Source organism: Cetorhinus maximus, chromosome 20 (genome assembly GCF_964194155.1).
Source record: "Cetorhinus maximus chromosome 20, sCetMax3.hap1.1, whole genome shotgun sequence".
Taxonomy (NCBI): Eukaryota; Metazoa; Chordata; class Chondrichthyes; order Lamniformes; family Cetorhinidae; genus Cetorhinus; species Cetorhinus maximus.
The window spans coordinates 18840877-18864570 of record NC_135898.1 but is presented as its reverse complement, the minus strand read 5'-3'; positions in this window follow the sequence as shown (position 1 = coordinate 18864570).

Here is a 23694-nt window from a genome sequence, read left to right as displayed (position 1 = left end):
CACAACAACTTTGTACACTATCTGAGCACACACACAGGACACAACACCTGTGCAAAGTAACGGAGCACCCACACACAGGACACAACAGCTCTATACACTATCTGAGCACACACACAGGACACAACAACTATGTACAGTATCTGCTCACACACACACAAACGAAACAACTGTGTACTGTATCTGAGCACACACACAGGACACAAATATGTACAGTATCTAAGCACACACACACACAAACAGGACACAACAACTTTGTACAATATCTAATCACATGGACTGGACGCAACACCAGTGCACAGTATCTGAGCACCCACACACAGGACACAACAACTGTGTACACTAGCTGAGCACACACACAGGACCCAACACCTGTGCACAGTATCTGAGAACCCACAAACTGGACACAACAGCTGTGTACACTATCTGAGCACACACACAGGAAACAACAACTGTGTACATTATTTGAGCACACACAGGACACAACAGCTGTGTACATTATCGGAGCACACACACAACACACACACAGTACACAACTGTGTTTAGTATCTGAGTACACACACAGGACACAACACCTGTGTAAATTATCTGAGCTCTCAAACAGCACACACACAGTACACAACTGTATACAGTATCTGCGTACACAGACAGGACCCAACAACTGAGTACAATATCTGAGTACACACAGGACACAGCAACTGTGTACTCTATCTGAGCACACATACAGGATACAATTGTCTACAGTATCTGAACGCACACACACACAAGACACAAAAACTGTGCACAGTATATGTGCACACTCACATGACACAACAGTGAACAGTATCTGACCACACACCCACACGGGTCACAACAACTGTGTACAGTATCTGAGTACACACACAAGACACAGCAACTCTGTGCAGTACCTGAGTACAGACAGGACACAACTGTTTACAGTATCAAAGCGTGCACAAACACACAAGAGACAAAAACTATGAACAGTATATGAGCACACTCACATGAAGCAACTGTGAACAGTGTCTGACCACACACACGGGACACAACAACTGTTTACAGAATCTGAGCACACACACGCACACAGTGCCGAACAACTGCATACAGTATCTGAGTACACACACCGGATAAAACAACTGTTTACATTATCTGAGCACACAAACAGCACACACACAGTACACAACTGTATACAGTATCTGCGTACACACACAGGACACAACAACTATGTACAGTATCTGAGCACACATACAGAACATAACAACTGTGTACAGTATCTGATCACACACACTCAAAGGAAACAACAATTGTGTCCGCTATCTGAGCACACACATGACACAACAACCGTGTACAGTATCTGATCACACACGCACAAACGACACAATAAATGTGTACTGTATCTGAGCACACATAGAGGACACAACTATGTACAGTATCTGAGCACACATACAGAACATAACAACTGTGTACAGTATCTGATCACACACACTCAAAGGAAACAACAATTGTGTCCGCTATCTGAGCACACACATGACACATCAACCGTGTACAGTATCTTATCACACACTCACAAACGACACAACAAATGTGTACTGTATCTGAGCACACATAGAGGACACAACTATGTACAGTATCTAAGCACACACACACAAACAGGACACCACAACTTTTTACATTATCTGATCACATGCACAGGACACAACACCTGTGCACACTATCTGAGTACCCACACACAGGACACAACAACTGTGAACACTATCTGAGCACACACACAGGACACCACAACTGTGTACCGTATCTGAGCACACACAGGTCACAACAGCTGTGCACATTATCTGAGCACACACACAGCACACACACAGAACACAAATGTGTACAGTATCTGAGTACACACACAGGAAACAACACCTGTGTACATTATCTGAGCACACAAACAGCACGCACACAGTTCACAACTGTATACAGTTTTTTCGTACACACACAGGACACAACAACTGAGTACAGTATCTGAGTACACACACATGACACAGCAACTGTGTGCAGTATCAGAGCATACACAGGACACAGCTGTGTACAGTATCTTTACACACACACAGGACATAACACCCTTGCACAGTATCTGAGCACCCACACACAGGACACAACAGCTGTGTACACTATCTGAGCACACACACAGGACACCACACCTGTGCACAGTATCTGAGCATCCACACAGGACACAACACCTGTGCACAGTATCTGAGCACCCACACACAGGACACAACAGATGTGTACACACTCCGAGCACACACACAGGACACAACAACTGTGCACAGTATCTTAGCACACACAGGACACTACAGCTGTGTACATTATCTGAGCACACACACAGCACACACACAGAACGCAACTGTGCACAGTATCTGATTACACACACAGGATACAACACCTGTGTACATTATCTGAGCACACAAACAGGACGCACACAGTACACAACTGTATACAGTATCTGCGTACACACACAGGACACAACAACTGAGTACAGTATCTGAGTACACACACAGGACACAGCAGCTGTGCACAGTATGAGAGCACACACAGGACACAGCTGTGTACAGTATCTGGGCACACACATAGGACACAACACCTGTGCACAGTATCTGAGTACCCACACACAGGACACAACAGCTGTGTACACTATCTGAGCAGAAACACAGGACACAACACCTGTGCACAGTATCTGAGCACCCACACACTGGACACAACAACTGTGTACACTATCTGAGCACACACAAAGGACACAACACCTGTACAAAGTATCTGAGCACCCACACACAGGACACAACAGCTGTGCACACTATTTGAGCACACACACAGGACACAACAACTGTGTGCAGTATCTGATCACACACGCACAAGCGAAACAACAAATGGGTACTGTATATGAACACACACAGAGGACATAACTATATACAGTATCTAAGCACACACACACACAAACAGGACAAAACAACTTTGTAGATTATCTTATTACATGGACAGGACACAACACCTGTGCACAGTATCTGAGCACCCACACAGAGGACACAACTGTGTACACTATCTGAGCACACACACAGGACACAACACCTGTGCACAGTATCTGAGCACCCACACACAGGACACAACAGCTGTGCACACTATCTAAGCCCAAACACAGGAAACAAAAACGTTGTACGTTATCTGATAACACACAGGACACAACAGCTGTGTGCATTATCTGAGCACACACACAGCACACAATCAGTACACAACTTTGTACAGTATCTGAGTACACACACAGGATACAGCTCCGGTGTACATTTTCTGAGCACACAAACAGCACACACACAGCACACAACTGTGTACAGTATCTGCGTAAACACACAGGACACAACAACTGAGTACATTATCGGAGTACACACAGGACACAGCAACTGTGTACTCTATCTGAGCACACATACAGGATACAACTGTGTACAGTATCTGAGCCCACACACACACAAGACACCAAAACTGTTCACAGTATATGAGCACACTCACATGACGCAACTGTGAACAGTATCTGACCACACACACACACGGGACACAACAACTGTGTACAGTATCTGAGCACATGCACCACACACAGGACACAACAACTATGTAAAGTATCTGAGCAGACACACAGAACATAACAATTGTGTAAAGTATCTGATCACACACACTCTCAAAGGAAACAACAATTGTGTCCGCTATCTGAGCACACACATGACACAACAACCGTGTACAGTATCTGATCACACACGCACAAATGACACAACAACTGTGTACTGTATCTGAGCACACACAGAAGACACAACTATGTACAGTATCTAAGAACACATACACAAACATGACACGACAACTTTGTACCTTATCTGATCACATGCACAGGACACAACACCTGTGCACAGTATTTGAGCACCCACACACAGGACACAACAACTGTGTACACTATCTGAGCACACACACAGGACACAACACCTGTGCACAGTATCTGAGCACCCACACACAGGACACAACAGCTGTGTACACTATCTGAGCGCACAAACACAGGACACAACAACTGTGTACATTATCTGAGCACACACACAGCACACACACAGTACACAACTGTGTACAGTATCTGTTTACACACACAGGATACAACACCTGTGTACATTATCTGAGCACACAAATAGCACGCACACAGTACACAACTGTATAAAGTATCTCCGTACACACTCAGGACACAACAACTGAGTACAGTATCTGAGTAAACACACAGGACACAGCTAGTGTTTGCAGTATCTGAGCACACACAGGACACAGCTGTGTACAGTATCTAAGCACACACACAGGACACAACACCTGTGCACATTATCTGAGCACACACACACTGGACACAACAACTGTGTACACTATCTGAGCACACACACAGGGCACAACACCTGTGCAAAGTAACGGAGCACCCACACACAGGACACAACAGCTGTATACACTATCTGAGCACACACACACAGGACACAACAACTATATGCAGTATCTGATCACACACACACAAACGAAACAACAACTGTGTACTGTAACTGAGCACAAACAGAGGACACAACGATGTACAGTATCTAATCACCCACACACACAAACAGGACACAACAACATTGTACATTATCTGATCACATGGACAGGACACAACACCTGTGCACAGTATCTGAGCACCCACACACAGGACACAAAAACTGTGTACACTAGCTGAGCACACACACAGGACACAACACCTGTGCACAGTATCTGAGCACCCACACACTGGACACAACAGCTGTGTACACTATCTGAGCATCCACACACAGGACACAACAACTGTGTACATTATCTGAGCACACACAGGTCACAACAGCTGTGTACATTATCTGAGCACACACACAGCACACACACAGTACACAACGGTGTACAGTATCTGTGTACACACACAGGATATAACACCTGTGTATATTATCTGAGCACACAAATAGCACACACACAGTACACAACTGTATAAAGTATCTCCGTACACACACAGGACACAACAACTGAGTACAGTATCTGAGTACACACACAGGAAACAGCAAGTGTATGCAGTATCTGAGCACACACAGGACACAGCTGTGTACAGTATCTGAGCACACACACAGGACACAACACCTGTGCACATTATCTGAGGACACACACACTGAACACAACAACTGTGTACACTATCTGAGCACACACACAGGACACAACACCTGTGCAAAGTAACGGAGAACCCACACACAGGACACAACAGCTGTATACACTATCTGAGCACACACACAGGGCACGACAACTATGTACAGTATCTGATCACACACACACAAACGAAACAACAACAGTGTACTGTATCTGAGCACACACAGAGGACACAACTATGTACAGTATCTAAGCACCCACACACACAAACAGGACACAACAACTTTGTACATTATCTGATCACATGGACAGGACACAACACCTGTGCACAGTATCTGAGCACCCACACACAGGACACAACTGTATACATTATCTGCGTACACACACAGTACACAAGAACTGAGTACAGTATCTGAGTACACACAGGGCACAGCAACTGTCTACTCTATCTGAGCACACATACAGGATACAACTGTGTACAGTATCTGAGTGCACACACACACAAGACACAAAAACTGTGCACAGTATATGAGCATACTCACATGACACAACTGTGAACAGTATCTGACCAGACAAACACACGGGACACAACAACTGTCTACAGTATCTGAGTACACACACAGGACACAGCAACTCTATGCAGTATCTGAGCACACATAGGACACAACTGTGTACAGTATCTGAGCGTGCACACACACACAAGAGACAAAAACTGTGAACAGTATATGAGCACGCGCACATGATGCAACTGTGAACAGTATCTGACCACACACACGGGACACAACAACTGTTTACAGAATCTGAGCACACACACGCACACAGTGCCCAACAACTCTATACAGTATCTAAGGACACACACATACAAGACACAATAACTGTGTACAGTATCAGAGAACACACACAGCACACAACTGTGAACAATATCCGAGCACACAAACACAAAGTACACAACAACTGTGTACAGTATCTGAGCACATGCACGACACACAGGACACAACAACTATGTACAGTATCTGAGCACACACAGGACATAACAACTGTGTACAATATCTGATCACACACACTCAAAGGAAACAACAATTGTGTCCGCTATCTGAGCACACACATGACAAAACAACCTTGTACAGTTCCTGTTCACAGACGCACAAACGACACAACAACTGTGTACTGTCTCTGAGCACACACAGAGGACACAACTATGTACAGTATCTAAGCACACGCACACAAACAGGACACAACAGCTGTATACATTACCTCATCACATGCACAGGACACAACACCTGTGCACAGTATCTGAGCACCCACACACAGGACACAACAACTGTGTACACTATCTGAGCTCACACACAGGACACAACACCTGTGCACAGTATCTGAGCACCCACACACAGGACACAACAACTGTGTACACTACCTGAGCTCACACACAGGACACAACACCTGTGCACAGTATCTGAGTACCCACACACAGGACGCAACAACTGTGTACACTATCTAAGCTCACACACAGGACACAACACCTGTGCACAGTATCTGAGCACCCATACACAGGACACAACAGCTGTGTACAGTATCTAAGCACACACAGGACACAACAGCTGTGTACATTATCTGAACACACACACAGCACACACACAGTGCACAACTGTATACAGTATCTGCGTACACACACAGGACACAACAACTGAGTACAGTATCTGAGTACACACACAGGACACAGCAACTGTGTGCAGTATCTGAGCACACACACAGGACACAATACCTGTGCACAGTATCTGTGCACCCACACACAGGACACAACAACTGTGTACTCTGTCTGAGCACACACACAGGATACAATTGATTACAGTATCCGAGTGCACACACACACAAGACACAAAAACTGTGCACAGTATATGAGCATACTCACATGACACAACTGTGAACAGTATCTGACCAGACAAACACACGGGACACACCAACTGTCTACAGTATCTGAGTACACACAGGACACAGCTGTGTACAGTATCTGAGCGTGCACACACACACAAGAGACAAAAACTATGAACAGTACATGAGCACACTCACATGAAGCAACTGTGAACGGTATCTGACCACACACACGCATACTGGACACAACAACTGTTTACAGAATTTGAGCACACACACACACACAGTGCCCAACAACTGTATACAGTATCTGAGCTCACACACATACAAGACTCAACAACTGTGTACAGAATCTGAGCACACACACACAGCACACAACTGTGAACAATATCCGAGCACACAAACACAAAGTACAGTATCTGAGCACATGCACCACACACAGGACACAATAACTGTGTACAGTCTCTGATCACACACACACTCAAAGGAAACAACAATTGTGTCCGCTATCTGAGCACACACATGACACAACAACCGTGTACAGTATCTGATCACACACGCACAAATGACACAACAACTGTGTACTGTATCTGAGCACACACGGAGGACACAACTGTGTACAGTATCAAAGTACACACAAACAGGACACAACAACTTTGTACGTTACCTGATCACATGCACAGTTCACAACACCTATGCACAGTATCTGAGGACCCACACACAGGACACAACAACTGTGTACACTATCTGAGCACACACAGGACACAACAACTATGTACAGTTTCTGAGCACACACACAGGAGACAAGAACTGTGTACTGTATCTGTGCACAAACACAGGGCACAACAATTGTGTACAGTATCTGAGCACAAACACAGCACACACACAGGAGACAACTGTGTACAGTATCTGTTTACAAACACAGGACACAACAACTGTATACATTATCAGAACACACACACAGGACACAACTGTGTACGGTATAAGAGCGAGCGCACACACCCACAAAACACAACAACTGTGTACAGTATCTGGGCACACACATGCATACAGGACACAAAACTGTGTACAGTGTCAGGGCACAAACAAACAGGACACAACAATTGTGTACATTATCTGAGAACACACGCACACAGAGGACATAACAAATGTGTACAATGTCCGAGCGCACACAAACAGGACAAAAAAACTGTGTATATTATCTCAGCACAAACTCAGAACACAACAACTGTGTACAGTATCTGAACACACACAGGACACATCAACTGTGTACGTTATCTAACAACAAACACAGGACTCAACAACTGTGTACAGTATCTGAGCATACACAGGACACAACAACTGTGTACAGTATCTGAGAACACACACAGCACACACAGGACACAACAACTGTGTACAGTATCTGAGTGCACACAGGACAAAACAACTGTGTACAGTATCTGAGCACTCACAAAGGACACAACAACTATGTACAGTATCTGAGCACACACACACACACACAGGACACAACTGTGTACAGTATTTGAGAACAAACACACAGAGGACACAACAACTGTGTACCGGATCTGAGCACATGCACACAGAACACAACAAATGTTTACAGGATCTGAGCACACACAAAGCACATACAGTACACAACTGTGTACAGTATCTGGGCGCGTGCACACACAAGACACACCAACTGTGTACAGTTTATGAGCACACACGCACACATGAAACAAGTGTGTACAATATCTGAGTGCACACACAGGACACAACATCTGTGTACATTATCAGAGCATCACGCAGACACAGGACATAACAACTGTGTACAATATCTGAGCACACACACAGGACACAACTGTGTACAGTGTCTGATCATACACTCAGTACACAACAACTGTGTACCATATCTGTGTACACTCACACACAGGACGCAAAAACTGTCTACAGTATCTTCGCACACACATACAGGACACAACAACTGTGTACAGTATCTGGGCACACAAACACAGGACATAAATGTGTGCAGTATCAGAGCACACACACAAGACACACAGGACACAACAATTGTGTACAGTATCTGAGCACAAACACACACAGGACACAACAACTGTGTACATCACATGAGCACACAGACAGGGCGCAACTAATGTGTACAGTATGTGAGCACACACACAGGACACAACAACTGTGTAGAGTATCTGAGCACACACAGGATTCAACAACTGTGCACAGTATCTGAGCTCACACACAGGACACTACAACTTTGTACAGTATCTGAGCACACAAAGGAGGCTACAACTGTGTACAGTATCTGAGCACGCACACACACAGCACACAACTGTGTAGAGTATTTGAGAACACACACACAGAGGACACAACAACTGTGTCCAGTATCTGCACACACAGACGGAGGACACAACAACTGTGTACAGTATCTGAGCACACACACACAGACACAACAATTGTGTAACATATCTGAGTACACTCGCACACAGGACGCAAAAACTGTCTACAGTATCTTAGCACACACATACATCACACAACAACTGTGTACAGTATCTGAGCACACACAGGACACAACTGTGATCAATATCCGAGCACACACACTAAGGGCACAACAACTGTTTACAGGATCTGAGCACACACACGCACACAGTGCCCAACAACTCTATACAGTATCTAAGAACACACACGTACAAGACACAATAACTGTGTACAGTATCTGAGCACACACACAGCACACAACTGTGAACAATATCCGAGCACACAAACACAAAGTACACAACAACTGTGTACAGTATCTGAGCACATGCACCACACACAGGACACAACTATGTACAGTATCTGAGCACACACACAGGACATAACAACTTTCTACAATAGCTGATCACACACACACTCAAAGGAAACAACAATTGTGTCCGCTATCTGAGCACACACATGACAAAACAACCTTGTACAGTATCTGATCACACACGCACAAACGACACAACAACTGTGTACTGTATCTGAGCACACACAGAGGACACAACTATGTACAGTATCTAAGCACACGCACACAAACAGGACACAACAACTGTGTACACTATCTGAGCTCACACACAGGACACAACACCTGTGCACAGTATCTGAGCACCCACACACAGGACACAACAGCTGTGTACACTATCTGAGCACCCACACAGGACACAACAACTGTGTACAGTATCTGAGCACACACAGGACACAACAGCTGTGTACATTATCTGAGCACACACACAGCACACACACAGTACACAACTGTGTACAGTATCTGAGTACGCACACAGGATACAACAACTGTGTACATTATCTGAGCACACAAACAGCATGCACACAGTACACAACTGTATACAGTATCTGCGTACACACACAGGACACAACAACGAACTACAGTATCTGAGTACACACACAGGACACAGCAACTGTGTGCAGTATCTGAGCACACACACAGGACATAACACCTGTGCACAGTATCTGTGCACCCACACACAGGACACAACAGCTGTGTACAATATCTGAGCACACACAGGACACAACACCTGTGCACAGTATCTGAGCACCCACACACAGGACACAACAACTGTGTACTCTGTCTGAGCACACACACAGGATACAACTGTTTACAGTATCTGAGCGCGCACACACACAAGACACAAAAACTGTGCACAGTATATGAGCACACTGACATGACACAACTGCGAACAATATCTGCCCACATGCACACACACGGGACACAACAACTGTCTACAGTATCTGAGTACACACAGGACACAGCTGTGTACAGTATCTGAGGGTGCACACACACACAAGAGACAAAAACTATGAACAGTATATGAGCACACTCACATGAAGCAACTGTGAACGGTATCTGACCACACACACACATACTGGACACAACAACTGTTTACAGAATTTGAGCACACACGCGCACACAGTGCCCAACAACTGTATACAGTATCTGAGCTCACACACATACAAGACTCAACAACTGTGTACAGAATCTGAACACACAGACAGGACACAACTGTGTACAGTATTTGAGAACAAACACACGGAGGACACAACAACTGTGTACCGGATCGGAGCACACGCACACAGAACACAACAAACGTTTACAGGATCTGAGCACACACACAGGACACAACAACTGTGTACAGTATCTGAGCACACACAAAGCACATACAGTACACAACTGTGTATAGTATCTGGGCGCGTGCACACACACACACGACACACCAACTGTGTACAGTTTCTGAGCACACACACGCACACATGAAACAAGTTTGTACAATATCTGAGCGCGCACACACAGGACACAACAGCTGTGTACATTATCTGAGCATCACGCAGACACAGGACATAACAACTGTGTACAATATCTGAGCACACACACAGGATACAACTGTGTACAGTGTCGGATCATACACTCAGTACACAACAACTGTACCATATCTGTGTACACTCACACACAGGACGCAAAAACTGTCTACAGTATCTTCGCACACACATACAGGACACAACAACTGTGTACAGTGTCTGGGCACAAAACACAGGACAGAAATGTGTGCAGTATCAGAGCACACACACAAGACACACAGGACACAACAATTGTGTACAGTATCTGAGCACAAACACACACAGGACACAACAACTGTGTACATTACATGAGCACACAGACAGGGCACAACTAATGTGTACAGTATGTGAGCACACACAGGACACAACAACTGTGTAGAGTATCTGAGCACAAACAGGATTCAACAACTGTGTACAGTATCTGAGCACACACACAGGACACTACAACGGTGTACAGTATCTGAGCACACAAAGGACGCTACAACTGTGTACAGTATCTGAGCATGCACACACAGGACACAACTGTGTAGAGTATTTGAGAACACACACACAGAGGACACTACAACTGTGTACAGTATCTGCGCATGCACACAAAGGACACAACAACTGTGTACAGTATCTGAGCACACACACACAGAGACAACAATTGTGTAACATATCTGAGTAAACTCGCACACAGGACGCAAAAACTGTCTACAGTATCTTAGCACACGCATACATCACACAACAACTGTGTACAGTATCTGAGCACATACAGGACGCAACTGTGAGCAATGTCCGAGCACACACACACTAAGGACACAACAACTGTGTACAGTAACTGAGCACATGCTCCACAAACAGGATACAGCAACTATGTACAGTTTCTGAGCACACACACAGCACACAACTGTGATCAATATCCGAGCGCACACACTAAGGACACAACAACTGTGTACCGTATCTGAGCACACACAGGTCACAACAGCTGTGTACATTATCTGAGCACACACACAGCACACACAGAACACAAATGTGTACAATATCTGAGTACACACACAGGATACAACACCTGTGTATATTATCTGAGCACACAAACAGCACGCACACAGTACACAACTGTATACAGTATCTGTGTACACACACAGGACACAAAAACTGAGTACAGTATCTGAGTACACAGACAGGACACAGCAACTGTGTGCAGTATCTGAGCACACACAGGACACAGCTGTGTACAGTATCTGAGCACACACACAGGACACAGCAACTGTGTACACTATCTGAGCACACACACAGGACACAATACCTGTGCCAAAGTAACGGAGCACCCACACACAGGACACAACAGCTGTATACACTATCTGAGCACACACACAGTACACAACAACTGTGTACAGTATCTGATCACACACGCACAAACGAAAAATAAACTGTGTACTGTATTTGAGCAAACACAGAGGACACAACTATGTACAGTATCTAAGCACACACACACACAAAGAGGACACAACAACTTTGTACATTATCTGATCACATGGACAGGACACAACACTTGTGCACAGTATCTGAACAACCACACACAGGACACAACAACTGTGTACACTAGCTGAGCACACACACAGGACACAACACCTGTGCACAGTATCTGAGCACCCACACACTGTACACAACAGCTGTGTACACTATCTGAGCACACACACAGTACACAACAACTGTCTACATTGTCTGAGCACACACAGGACACAACAGCTGTGTACATTATCTGAGCACACACACAGCACACCCACAGTACACAACTGTGTATAGTATCTGAGTACACAGACAGGATACAACACCTGTGTACATTATCTGAGCACACAAACAGCACACACACCGTACACAACTGTCTACAGTATCTGCGTACACACACAGGACACAACAACTGAGTGCAGTATCTGATTACACACAGGACCAGCAACTGTGTACTCTATCTGAGCACACATACAGGATACAACTGTGTACAGCATCTGAGCGCACACACACACAAGACACAAAAATTGTGCACAGTATATGAGCACGCTCACATGACACAACTGTGAACAGTATCTGACCACACACACACGGGAAACAACAACTCTGTACAGTATCTGAGTACACAAACAAGACACAGCAACTCTGTGCAGTATCTGAGTACACACAGGACACAACTGTGTACAGTATCTGAGCATGCACAAACACACAAGAGACAAAAACTATGAACAGTATATGAGCACACTCACATGAAGCAACTGTGAACAGTATCTGACCACACACACGGGACACAACAACTGTTTACAGAATCTGAGCACACACACGCACACAGTGCCCAACAACTGTATACAGTATCTGAGAACTCACACATACAAGACACAACAACTGTGTACAGTATCTGAGCACACACACAGCACACAACTGTGATCAATATCCGAGCACACAAACACAAAGTACACAAAAACTGTGTACAGTATCTGAGCACATGCACCACACACAGGACACAACAACTGTGTACAGTATCTGATCAGACACACACTCAAAGAAAACAACAATTGCGTCCGCTTTCTGAGCACACACATGACACAACAACCGTGTACAGTATCTGATCACACACGCACAAATGACACAACAAATGTGTACTGTATCTGAGCACACACAGAGGACACATCTATGTACAGTATCTAAGCGCACACACACAAACAGGACACAACAACTTTGTACATTATCTGCTCACATGCACAGGACACAACACCTATGCACAGTATCTGAACACCCACACACAGGATACAACAACTGTGTACACTATCTGAGCACACACACAGGACACAACAACTGTGTACAGTATCTGAGCACACACAGGACACAACAGCTGTGTACATTATCTGAGCACACACACAGCACACACACAGAACACAACTGTGTACAGTATCTGAGTACACACAGGATACAACACCTGTGTACATTATCTGAGCACACAAACAGCACGCACACAGTACACAACTGTATACAGTATCTGTGTACACACACAGGACACAAAAACTGAGTACAGTATCTGAGTACACACACAGGACACAGCAACTGTGTGCAGTATCTGAGCACACACAGGACACAGCTGTGTACAATATCTGAGCACACACACAGGACACAACAGCTGTGCACAGTATCTGAGCACCCATACACAGGACACAACAGCTGTGCACAGTATCTGAGCACCCACACACAGGACACAACACCTGTGCACAGTATCTGAGCACCCACACACTGGACACAGCAACTGTGTACACTATCTGAGCACACACACCGGACACAATACCTGTGCCAAAGTAACGGAGCACCCACACACAGGACACAACAGCTGTATACACTATCTGAGCTCACACACAGTACACAACAACTGTGTACAGTATCTGATCACACACGCACAAACGAAAAATAAACTGTGTACTGTATTTGAGCAAACACAGAGGACACAACTATGTACAGTATCTAAGCACACACACACACAAAGAGGACACAACAACTTTGTACATTATCTGATCACATGGACAGGACACAACACCTGTGCACAGTATCTGAACAACCACACACAGGACACAACAACTGTGTACACTAGCTGAGCACACACACAGGACACAACACCTGTGCACAGTATCTGAGCACCCACACACTGTACACAACAGCTGTGTACACTATCTGAGCACACACACAGTACACAACAACTGTCTACATTGTCTGAGCACACACAGGACACAACAGCTGTGTACATTATCTGAGCACACACACAGCACACCCACAGGACACAACTGTGTATAGTATCTGAGTACACAGACAGGATACAACACCTGTGTACATTATCTGAGCACACAAACAGCACACACACCATACACAACTGTCTACAGTATCTGCGTACACACACAGGACACAACAACTGAGTGCAGTATCTGATTACACACAGGACCAGCAACTGTGTACTCTATCTGAGCACACATACAGGATACAACTGTGTACAGCATCTGAGCGCACACACACACAAGACACAAAAATTGTGCACAGTATATGAGCACACTCACATGACACAACTGTGAACAGTATCTGACCACACACACACGGGAAACAACAACTCTGTACAGTATCTGAGTACACACACAAGACACAGAAACTCTGTACAGTATCTGAGTACACACACAAGACACAGAAACTGTGTACAGTATCTGAGCATGCACAAACACACAAGAGACAAAAACTATGAACAGTATATGAGCACACTCACATGAAGCAACTGTGAACAGTATCTGACCACACACACGGGACACAACAACTGTTTACAGAATCTGAGCACACACACGCACACAGTGCCCAACAACTGTATACAGTATCTGAGAACTCACACATACAAGACACAACAACTGTGTACAGTATCTGAGCACACACACAGCACACAACTGTGATCAATATCCGAGCACACAAACACAAAGTACACAAAAACTGTGTACAGTATCTGAGCACATGCACCACACACAGGACACAACAACTGTGTACAGTATCTGATCAGACACACACTCAAAGAAAACAACAATTGCGTCCGCTTTCTGAGCACACACATGACACAACAACCGTGTACAGTATCTGATCACACACGCACAAATGACACAACAACTGTGTACTGTATCTGAGCACACACAGAGGACACATCTATGTACAGTATCTAAGCGCACACACACAAACAGGACACAACAACTTTGTACATTATCTGCTCACATGCACAGGACACAACACCTATGCACAGTATCTGAACACCCACACACAGGATACAACAACTGTGTACACTATCTGAGCACACACACAGGACACAACAACTGTGTACAGTATCTGAGCACACACAGGACACAACAGCTGTGTACATTATCTGAGCACACACACAGCACACACACAGAACACAACTGTGTACAGTATCTGAGTACACACAGGATACAACACCTGTGTACATTATCTGAGCACACAAACAGCACGCACAATGTACACAACTGTATACAGTATCTGCGTACACACACAGGACACAACAACTGAGTACAGTATCTGAGTACACACACAGGACACAGCAACTGTATGCAGTATCAGAGCACACACAGGACACAGCTGTGTACAGTATCTGAGCACACACACTGGACACAACACCTGTGCACAGTATCTGAGCTCCCACGCACAGGACACAACAGCTGTGTACACTATCTGAGCACACACACAGGACACAACACCTGTGCCGAGTATCTGAGCACCCACACACTGGACACAACAACTGTGTACACTATCTGAGCACACACACAGGACACAACACCTGTGCAAAGTATCTGAGCACCTACACACAGGACACAACAGCTGTATACACTATCTGAGCACACACACAGGACACAACAACTGTTTACAGTATCTGATCACACACGCACAAACGGAACAACAACTGTGTACTGTATCTGAGCACGCACAGAGGACACAACTATGTACAGTATCTAAGTACACACACACACAAACAGGACAAAACAACTTTGTACATTATCTGATCACATAGACAGGACACAGCACCTGTGCACAGTATCTGAGCACCCAAACACAGGACACAACAGCTGTGTACACTATCTGAGCACACACAAAGGACACAACAACTGTGTACGTTATCTGAGCACACGCAGGATACAACACCTGTGTACATTATCTGAGCACACAAACAGCACACACACAGCACACAACTGTATACAGTATCTGCGTACACACACAAGACACAACAACTGAGTACAGTATCTGAGTACACACAGGACACAGCAACTGTGTACTCTATGTGAGCACACATACAGGATACAACTGTGTACAGTATCTGAGCGTGCACACACACAAGACACAAAAACTGTGCACAGTATATGAGCACCCTCACATGGCACAACTGTGAACAGTATCTGACCACACACACACATACGGGACACAACAACTGTGTACAGTATCTGAGCACATGCACCACACACAGGACACAACAACTATGTAAAGTATCTGAGCACGCACACAGAACATAACAACTGTGTACAGTATCTGATCACACACACACTCAAAGGAAACAACAATTGTGTCCGCTATCTGAGCACACACACGACACAACAACCGTGTACAGTATCTGATCAATCTGATCACACATGCACAAACGAGACAACAACTATGTACTCTCTCTGAGCACACACAGGATAAACCACCTTTTTACATTATCTGAGCACACAAACAGCACACACACAGTACACAACTGTATACAATATCTGCTTACACACACAGGACACAACAACTGAGTACAGTATCTGAGTACACACAGGACACAGCAATTGTGTGCAGTATCTCAGCACACACAGGACACAGCTTTGTACAGTATCTGAGTGCGCACACAGGACACAACACCTGTGCACAGTATCTGAGCACCCACACACTGAACACAACAACTGTGTACACTATCTGAGCACACACATGGACACAACAGCTGTGCAAAGTAACAGAGCACCCACACACAGGACACAACAGCTGTGTACACTATCTGAGCACACACACAGGACACAACAACTGTGCACAGTATCTGATCACACGCGCACAAAGGAAACAACAACTGTGTACTGTATCTGAGCACACACAGAGGACACAACTATGTACAGTATCTAAGCACACACACACACAAACAGGACACAACGACTTTGTACATTATATGATCACATGGACAGGACACAGCACCTGTGTACAGTATCTGAGCACCCACACACAGGACACAACAACTGTGTACACTATCTGAGCACACACACAGGACACAACACCTGTGCACAGTATCTGAGCCCCCACACACTGGACACAACAGCTATGTATACTATCTGAGCACACACAGGACACAAAAATTGTGTACATTATCTGAGTACACACAGGAAACAACAGCTGTGTACATTATCTGAGCACACACACAGCACACACACAGTACACAACCGTGTACAGTATCTGAGTACACACACAGGATACAACACCTGTGTACATTATCTGAGCACACAAACAGCACACACACAGTACACAACTGTTTACAGTATCTGCGTACACACACAGGACACAACAACTGATTACAGTATCTGAGTACACACACAGGACACAGCAACTGTGTGCAGTATCTGAGCACACAGACAGGACACAACACCTGTGCACAGTATCTGAGCACCCACACACAGGACACAACAACTGTGTACTCAATCTGAGCACACACACAGGATAGAACTGTTTACAGTATCTGAGCGCGCACACACACAAGACACAAAAACTGTGCACAGTATATGAGCGCACTCACATGACACAACTGCGAACAGTATCTGCCCACACGCACACACACGGGACACAACAACTGTCTACAGTATCTGAGTACACACACAGGACACAGCAACTGTGTGCAGTATCTGAGTACACACAGGACACAGCTGTGTACAGTATCTGAGCGTGCACACACACACAAGAGACAAAAACTATGAACAGTATATGAGCACACTCACATGAAGCAACTGTGAACGTTATCTGACCACACACACATACTGGACACAACAACTGTTTACAGAATTTGAGCACACACACGCACACAGTGCCCAACAACTGTATACAGTATCTGAGCTCGCACACATACAAGACTCAACAACTGTGTACAGAATCTGAGCACACACACAGCACACAACTGTGAACAATATCCGAGCACACAAACACAAAGTACAGTATCTGAGCACATGCACCACACACAGGACACAAGAACTGAGTACAGTATCTGATCACACACACACTCAAAGGAAACAACAATTGTGTCCGCTATCTGAGCACACACATGGCACAATAACCGTGTACAGTATCTGATCACACACGCACAAACGACACAACAACTGTGTACTGTATCTGAGCACACACAGAGGACACAACAGTTTACAGTATCAAAGCACACACAAACAGGACACAACAACTTTGTACATTATCTGATCACATGCACAGTTCACAACACCTATGCACAGTATCTGAGGACCCACACACAGGACACAACAACTGTGTACACTATCTGAGCACACACACAGGACACAACAACTATGTACAGTTTCTGAGCACACACACAGGAGACAAGAACTGTGTACTGTATTTGAGCACAAACACAGGGCACAACAATTGTGTACAGTGTCTGAGCACAAACAAGCACACACACAGGAGACAACTGTGTACAGTATCTGTTTACAAACACAGGACACAACAACTGTGTACATTATCAGAGCACACACACAGGACACAACTGTGTACGTTATAAGAGCGAGCGCACACACCCACAAAACACAACTGTGTACAGTATCCGGGCACACACATGCACACAGGACACAACATCTGTGTACAGTGTCAGGGCACAAACAAACAGGGCACAACAATTGTGTACATTATCTGAGCATACACGCACACAGAGGACATAACCAATGTGTACAATGTCCGAGTGCACACAAACAGGACAAAAAAACTGCGTATATTACCTCAGCACAAACACAGAACACAACAACTGTGTACAGTATCTGAACACACACAAGACGCAACAACTGTGTACGTTATCTAACCACAAACACAGGACACAACAACTGTGTACAGTATCAGAACACACACAGGACACAATAACTGTATATAGTATCTGAGCACATTCACACAGGACACAACAACTGTATATAGTATCTGAGCACACACACAGAACACAACAACTGTGTACAGTATCTTAGCACACACAGGGCACAACAACTGTGTTCATTATCTAACCACAAACACAGGACACAACAACTGTGAACATTATCTGAGCACATACACACAGGACACAACAACTGTGTATAGTATCTGAGTACATTCACACAGCACACAACAACTGTGTACAGTATCTGAGCACACACACACACAGGACACAACAGCTGTGTACATTATCTGATCACACACACAGCACACACACAGTACACAACTGTGTACAGTATCTGAGTACCCACGCAGGATACAACACCTTTATACATTATCTCAGCATACAAACAGCACACACACAGTACACAACTGTATACAGTGTATGCGTACACACATAGGACACAACAACTGAGTACAGTGTCTGAGTACACACAGGACACAGCAACTGTGTACTCCATCTGAGCGTGCACACACACAAGAGACAAAACTGTGCACAGTATATGAGCACACTCGCATGACTCAACTGTGAACTGTATCTGACCAGACACACACACGGCACACAACAACTGTGTACAGAATCTGAGCACACACATGCACACAGTGCACAACAACTGTATACAGTATGTGAGCACACACACAAGACACAACAACTGTGTACAGTGTCTGAGCACACACACAGCACACAACTGTGAACAATATCCGAGCACACAGACACAAAGTACAAAACAATTGTGTACAGTATCTGAGCACATGCACCGCACACAGGACACAACAACTATGTACAGTATCTGAGCACACACACAGGACACAACAACTGTGTACATTATCTAACCGCAAACACAGGACACAACACCTGTGTACAGTATCTGAGCACACACACAGGACACAACAACTGTGTATAGTTTCTGAGCACATTCACACAGGACACAACAACTGTGTACAGTCACTGAGCACACACAAACAGGACACAACACCTGTGCACAGTATCTGAGCACGCACACACAGGACACAACAACTCTGTACACTATCTGAGCACGCACACAGGATGCTGTGTACAGTATCTGAGCACACACAGGGCACAACAACTGTGTACAGTATCTGAGAACACACACAGCACACATACAGGAGACAATTGTGAACAGTATTTGTTTACACACAGGACACAACAACTGTGTACATTATCAGAGCACACACACAGGGCACAACTGTGTACAGTATCTGAGCGAGCGTACACACCCACAAAACACAACAACTGTGTACAGTATCTCAAAACACACACAGGACACAACTGTGTACAGTATCTGACCACACACAAGACACAACAATTGTTTACAGTATCTGGGCACACAAATGCACACAGGACACAACAACTGTGTACAGTATCTGACCATACACACAGGACACAACAATTGTTTACAGTATCTGGGCACACACATGCACACAGGACACAACAACTGTGTACAGTATCTGAACACACATGCAGACAGAGGACATATCAACTGTGTACAATATCTGAGCGCACACAAACAGGACAAAACAGCTGTATATATTATCTCAGCACAAACACAGAACACAACAACTGTGTACAGTACCTGAATACACACACAGGACGCCATAACTGACTACAGTATCTGAGCACACAAGAGGACATAACTGTGTACAGTATCTGAGCAGACACACAGGACACAACAACTGTGTACATTATCTAACCACAAACACAGGACACAATAACTGTGTACAGTATCTGAGCACACACAAAGGACGCTACAACTGTGTACAGTATCTGAGCACAAACACACACACAGGACACAACTGTGTAGAGTATTTGAGAACACACACCCAGAGGACACAACATCTGTGTACAGTATCAGCACGCACACACACAGGACACAACAACTGCATACAGTATCTGAGCACACACAGGACAAAACAACTGTGTAACATATCTGAGTACAGTCGCACACAAGACGCAAAAACCGTCTACAGTATCTTAGCACACAAACACAGGACACAAATGTGTACAGTATCAGAGCCCACACACAAGACACAACAACTGTGTATAGTATCTGAGCACACACACAGCACAGAACTGTGAACAGTATCTGAGCACACACACAAAGGACACAACAACTGTTTACAGTATCTGAGCGCACACAAACAGGACAAAACAACTGTGTATATTATCCAACAAAAACACAGAAGACAACAACTGTGTACAGTATCTGAGTACACACACAGGACGCAACAACTGAGTACAGTAACTGACCATACAACAGGACATAACAGTGTTTAGTATCTGAGCACACACAGGACACAACAACTGTGTACATTATCTAACCACAAACACAGGACACAACAACTGTGTACAGTATCTGAGCACATACACACAGGACACAACAACTGTGTATAGTATCTGAGCACATTCACACAGGACACAACAACTGTATACAGTATCTGAGCACACACACACAGAACACAAGAGCTGTGTACATTATCTGATCACACAAACACACAGGAGACATCAACTGTACAGTATCTGAGCTCACACACAACATAGGACACAACAACTGAGCACAGTATCTGAGCACACACACAGGACTCAACAACTGTGTTCAATATCCGAGCACACACACACAAAGGAGACAACAAACGTGTACATTATATGATGACACATAGGACATAACAACTGTGTACATTATCTGAGCAGACACACACTCAAAGGACACAACAACGGAGTACAGTATCCGAGCACAAACACGACACATGAACTGTGTACAGTATATGAGTACAAATACAGGACACAAATGTGTACAGTATCTGAGCACACAGAGGACACAAATGTGTGTAATATCTGAGTGCAAACAGGACACAGGACACAACAACCTTGTACAGTATCTGAGCACGATCACACACAGGACACATCAGCTGTGTACAGTATCTGGGCACACACACAGGACCAAACAACTGTGTACATTATATGAGCACACACGCAGGACACAACAACTGTGTACAGTATCTGAGCACACACACAGGACACAACAACTGTGTAAAGTATCTGAGAACACACACATCACGCACACAGGACCCAACAACTGTGTACAGTATCTGAGTACACACACAGGACACAACAACTGTGTACAGTATCTGAGCACACACAAAGGACACAACAACTGTGTACAGTATCTGAGCACACACAGGACACAACTGCGTACAGTATTTGAGAACACACACAGAGGACACAACAACTGTGTACAGTATCTGAGCACACGCACACAGGACACCACAAGTGTTTACAGTATCTGAACACACACTCAAAGGACACAACAACTGTGCACAGAATCTAAGCACACACAAAGCACACACACAGGACACAACTGTGTACAGTGTCTGAGTACACACACAGGTCACAACATCTTCGTATAGTATCTGAGCACACACACAGGACACAACTGTGTACAGTATCTGAGCACACACGCACACATGAAACAAATGTGTACAATAACTGAGCGCACACACAGGACACAACAGCTTTGTACATTATCTGAGCATCACACATACACTGGACAT